The sequence below is a fragment of the Rhinolophus ferrumequinum genome, chromosome 16, assembly GCF_004115265.2.
Source record: "Rhinolophus ferrumequinum isolate MPI-CBG mRhiFer1 chromosome 16, mRhiFer1_v1.p, whole genome shotgun sequence".
NCBI classification, from domain to species: domain Eukaryota; kingdom Metazoa; phylum Chordata; class Mammalia; order Chiroptera; family Rhinolophidae; genus Rhinolophus; species Rhinolophus ferrumequinum.
In genome coordinates, this window is record NC_046299.1 from 37,693,564 (window position 1) to 37,699,563 (window position 6,000).

Below are 6,000 nucleotides of genomic sequence, written 5' to 3' on the forward strand. Positions count from 1 at the left end.
GCCATTTAGTTAGCAAATAAATAAAACCTGTTAGAAAATTTTTACATAGCTAGGGTTTTAAAGGTTAAAATGTAGGCTATCAGTTTTATCTTGTTAGTATTTATTGCTAAATATGCTCAGGATAATATACATAGATTTTAAATTCTGTCAATAGCTGAGATTTTGATGTTAGTGCAATTAAAAATGTGATTATTTCTTGAACAATTTTTATTAGTTAAAGATGGATGCACGTTTGCATTTATGTGAACAAGTGGTAATTACTTATCTTGAAATTAATTTGAAGGGTTATGATTAATGAAAACATAGAAAAATTGGATTTGGGTTACAATGAAATCAGTTTAATGTGTTTTTATCTGAGTTGTACAAATGTTTCTTCCTATTATAATTTTATTGAACATTAATGTTACTTACATAAATAAGTTTTCTTCGTCCATGATTATTTTCCTCCCACCACTGCAAATGTCTTTTACAATATACTTTTCAGTTAAATCTACCTCTTGGACAGATTAAATTAATGTACAGCTCATTTTACATTTAGCTTTTAAAAATATAAATATATGACACTATTATGATTAATGCATGACTTAGTTCAGGCTGCTATAACAAACTTGATTTTCTTTCCTACAAGTGCTTTCAGTGAATAATGACTACAAATACAATGTAATGTGACTACTTTGATTTTTGCTGAAGTTGCAGCAGTTTTATTCTATATTGCTTTGCACAATCATTGGAAATGTCAACAGAGTAAAAATATGGCAAATACCTTTGCATTTTTATAACAATAGTTTTTATCTTAAGGATACCATAGAAGATCTTCAGGATTTTCAGGGGTCCACAGAGCTTACTTTGAGAACTGTTGCATAGAGAATTGAAGCGATTATATGGTCCTCAAATGAGGAATTTAAGTCACTTCTCCAAGTCTCATCCAACTTCAGTGTAGCTCAAACAAGTAAATTAAAATGGGATGTATTAAATCTACATTTCCCAAGTCTTTGGTACTCTGTTACCCTGAAAATAAGACCTAGCTGGACAATCAGTTCTAATGCGTCTTTTGGAGCAAAAATTAATATAAGACCCAGTCTTATTTTACTATAATATGAACTGGGTCTTATATAATATAATACCAGGTCTTTATTATAATATAATATAATATAATATAATATAATATAATATAATATAATATAATATAATATAATATACTGTAATATAATACTGGGTCTTACATTAATCTTTGCTCCAAAAGATGCATTAGAGCTGATTGTCTGGCTAGGTCTTATTTTCTGGGAAACATGGTAGTAAAACTAAATGTTGGTGATTTCCCAAAGATGTGATATATGTTGAGATTAAAATTTTAATATTTAAGATAAGTTACAGGAACTCCCTTACACACTTCCTTCAATTGTAATGCTCAAAGCACAGATTCAGTTGCTGATGTAGGGATTCTATTCAAAGTATTCATGAAAGGACAGGAGAGACAACTTCAGATCAAGAGGGTTTTTCTGTTTCATAGTATTAAATAAGTTACTAAGATGCTCCCCGTCTACTTCAGTGCTAGGGGATATAATGATCGCTAGCTAGCCCTAAAGATCCTTGTGGGTCGAACCAAAATATTATCTCTTTGATACTGTAACCTACTATGGTGACTATACATTCCTGGTGTTTTTTGGCTAAATGTCACTGCCATTCCAGAATATAATCATTTCCATTAAACTGAGAATCCCATTTCAATAGCAGCATCCCGTGTCTTTATTCCTAGTCTACATAAGGCATTCAATAGTGTACTTTTCAAGGATGAAAGAATTCTTTTCATCAATATCTTTCTCAAGAGAGGGTGGACCAGGAAGGAGGCTGAGCTAACACCCAGTCTCCAGTCCTTAAAGGTGCAATGGTACCCTGGTCCCAGCTTATTAGTCAGCTCCCAGGGTTCCTGCTTGCTGCTCCTTAGGTCCTTCCTTGAGGGAAATGTGAGTCCACTTAAATGTTTGAGCTTTTGCCTTTGATGTCTTGGGTTATAGCACTTTAGACTCATCCCTGATTAATATCAAGGATTAATATTCCTCAACTTCAATTAATATTTATACTTTCTACAAGTCATACATATTCTCAAATATCATTAACTTAGTATTTTGAAAACTGTTAATTATATTTCTAATAGATCAAAGCCTTCCTCTGTGGGTTCTGACTGGTCAAACCTATTTTGAAAAGATCAATATTATAGCCATTCTACTGCTTTAAAAAATTGATAAAATGGTTACACAATTGATTTGTCTGTAGCAAATAGTTTTGAAGACTTCAATTGATCACTAGGAAAGCAGAAATTCTCTGATTAGTTGTGCTACAATATAGTTTGGGGGTTGCATGAAGATATGGTTTTAGGCTCAATCAATTTCAAGTGTAGGGACTGAAATTACTGGCACTGAGCAATAACTCCATGTTGCAATTTGCCCTAAATCCTCTCCTTAATGTTCTAAATGCCTGGCTATACCCACCTCTGATACTGCCAGTCCAAACTTGTACTCCACCGATTCCTTCAAGTCTATTTCACGGTATTATTAGAGACAAAAAAATCCAGTGGTAACCAAGTAGGTCTTGGAGTCAGAAAAACCCTGTCTTGAAATAACTACAACTCAAAATCATGGGCTGGAGCTGGAGAAATTAATGAACTACTGTGATATTTGGTTTACTTATCTGTGAAACGGGGATGATGATACTTAGAAACTTAGATAATAAGGATTAAGGTACAATAGTGTTGATTCTCTACACCCTTCTCACTGCTGCTGTGTTATAAATTCTGACCAGAACTTTTGCCAGGCTTATTATCTTCCATCCACTTTTAAATCTGGGATTTGTCAATGTTCAGTTTTAAGTTCTCTTCTTTTTAACTACACGCTCCCTCAGCTTAGTGATTTCATCCACAATTATGACATAAAAAGTGACCTAAACACAAATGACCCTTAATTGTTTATTACTAGTGTAGACATTTGCTCTAAATTTTAATTCTTATATACAAATGTGTAACTGAGAATACTTGGAAACCCAATAATACCTGAACACTAAGTTGTCAAAATGAAATTTGTAAACTACTTCTCACAAGCTACAGAGTCACCAAGATACTAGACACTTTCCTTCCTTTTTAATGAAACAAACAGAACAAAAACAAACAAAAAACTTTATTTTTTTATTTCCATTCATTAGGGTGAATAATATCTATTGATCTATTATCAAATTTGCTGACTCTTACTCTGCTGTCAAGTCATTTTTGAAAAAAAATTCAACTGATTTTATTTATTCTGATAGTGTATTTTTCAGCTCTAGAATGCCCATTAGTTCTTGTTGTTTTTGTTTTTCCCCAGCCTGAGATGCTCCATCTATTTTGTTGGGTCATTGTCATATAGTCTTTAAGTCTCAGAACATATTTACAATGACCGCATTAGGATCAAATCTGCTATTTAACAGATCTGGCGTTTCTTGGGCAAAGTTTCTGTCAATTGCCTTTTTTTAAATCTATGCTCCAATTTTTGTTCTCTTATTATCTCTAGTACTTTTTATTGTATATTGAATATTGACAATGACATGTTGTAGAGACTCTGGTTTTATGTTATCTGTTGCAGACTGCCGATATTGTTCTAGGAGAAAGTTTAGTTGGCTGGACATTGTCTCCTTTGCTTTGGGTAGAAAGTGAAATCTCTGCTCAGCTCTTTAAGTTTTCAGGTGTGCTATATCCTTGGCTCCCTAGAGCCAGCTCTCCTATGAGTAGTTCAGAAGTTGGCAAATGTTACATTTTGAATTTGTAAGCAGATCTAGGGCCTTTCTCTCTGTAGACTCTTATGTTCAGAATTATCCCTTTCACTGTGTGGCTGCCTTGGCATCCCTGAAATCCATCATCTGCATCCTCATTCCAGTAGTACTAGAATTTCTACTCGCAGTTGAACTTACATCTAGAGCATGGACTGGGACTTGCCCTCAGGCAAAAGAAAACCCACAAAATAAATTATACCCAAATCTCTTCCCCCCTTTTCTATACTCAACATTCCCCTAGAGTCTCCATGCTTTTGATCACATTGTAATGCTTTCAAATGCTGGTTTTTATTTTATATTTTCCTATTGTTTATAATTGTTATCTTAGGAGGGATAACTAAGTACCTTCCCAGACATATATTGTTGGAAATTAGCATTCCATATTTTATTTCAGTGACAATATTTAGCTTGGTTCTCATAAATTATTTTAAATTTTCTATTAGTTATTTAAGCTGCTTAGCAAATTGCCTTCAACTTCCAACAGTTTAAAACAACATTAACTATTTAAAATGTCCTATTTGTCAAGAATCTGGGTATGGTTTAGCTGAATGCCTCTGGCTCAGTTTCTCTTACAGGCTATATAATTCAAAGTGTTGTTGGTTGGGATTACAATCATCTCAAGGTTCAACAGAGGAAAAATATCCTTCCAAAATTACTTAAGTGGTTAGTGGCAGGACTCAGTTAGCCACTGTTGAGTGAAGACATCACGTCCTTGCCACAAGAAACTCTCCACAGGACATATCAAAAGATGGCTGTCAGCTTCCTCCCAGAGTGAGCGTGCAAGAGAGTGAGAGAGGACAGCCCAGACAGAAGTCATGCGCTTCTGTATTCTCATCTCAGAAGGGATTTCACATAACCGCTACCAGTAGAAGAAAGTCACTAGAAAAGCCTATACTCAAAAACTATTATAAGAGGTTGTATACCATCAAGTTTTTATTTCAATCCTCTTTGTGTTTCTCTTTTCTATATTTTGCCTTGATTTTCTATCAGTTGGTCTTTTCTCAATATATGACTGATAATATATTATTGCACAGCCATATACTATAAATGTAAATATTTAGAGAGAACTTTTGGTCTAAGATGATGTTTTCTTTCTCAAGATATGATGTTCATTTACTTGTTATATGCCTAACAGCACAAGAAGGCCTGTTTGACATTTATCCCATTGGAGACTCCAATATTTAAAAGTTTGCTTTATTTTTTTGTGAGGGCTGAACTACTGTCATTATACACTTAGTCCTAGTATATGGTGTTTATAGTTTTTTACCTAGAGTCTGTGAAATTTAATTAGGTGTCATTTCCTTGAAATGACAAATAATCGTGTACCCAGAAAGCTTCTGCTCAGCAAAATAGCCTTTAAACTCTCCTGATAAAATGGCAAGAAAAGCTAAGGCAAAATGCGATTCTAAAATCCTGCTTCATGTATGTGTGTATATATATATATATATATATATATATATATATATATATATATATATATATACACCTCCAAATAATTTTGGTCCTTCATGATTTCACTGCTTTGGTTTCTAGCTCACTAATATCTATAAAAAAACAAAACAAAACAAAACGCATAAACATTACATATATGTGTACATGGTTATATTTTTTCCAGGTTTTTCAGCACAATGTTTTGTTTTAACTAATTTATCTACCAATATTAAAAAGCAGAAAAAATGTTAATCTACGAGGTCTGACAATTAAGTTTGCAAACTCATCCTAGAAAAAGTACTATTCCCTTCATCATTGAATATCACTATGGTCACCTACAAAAGACTCCCCTTGGGAAGCTAAGCACTGATGCCAGCCCCTAGTCCACCCTTCAAAACGATTTTGGAACTCTTTTTCTAGAATGGCCATCAGGGTTATTTTCTTATTACCCTTGATGTCCTGAATGTCATCAAAATGTCTTCCTTTCAATATTTGCTTTTCTTCGGGTAAAGAAAGAAGTTATTCGGGGCCAGATCAGGTAAGTAGGGAGGGTGTTCCAATATAGTTATTTGTTTACTGGCTAAATCTCCCTCACAGACAGTGTCGTGTTACCTGGTGCATTGCCGTGATGCAAGAGCCATGAATTGTTGGTAAAAAGTTCAAGTCGTCCAACTTTTTCACTCAGCCTTTTCAACACTTCCAAAAAGTAAAGTTGGTTAACTGTTTGTCCAGTTGGTACAAATTCATAATGAATAATCTCTCTGATATCAA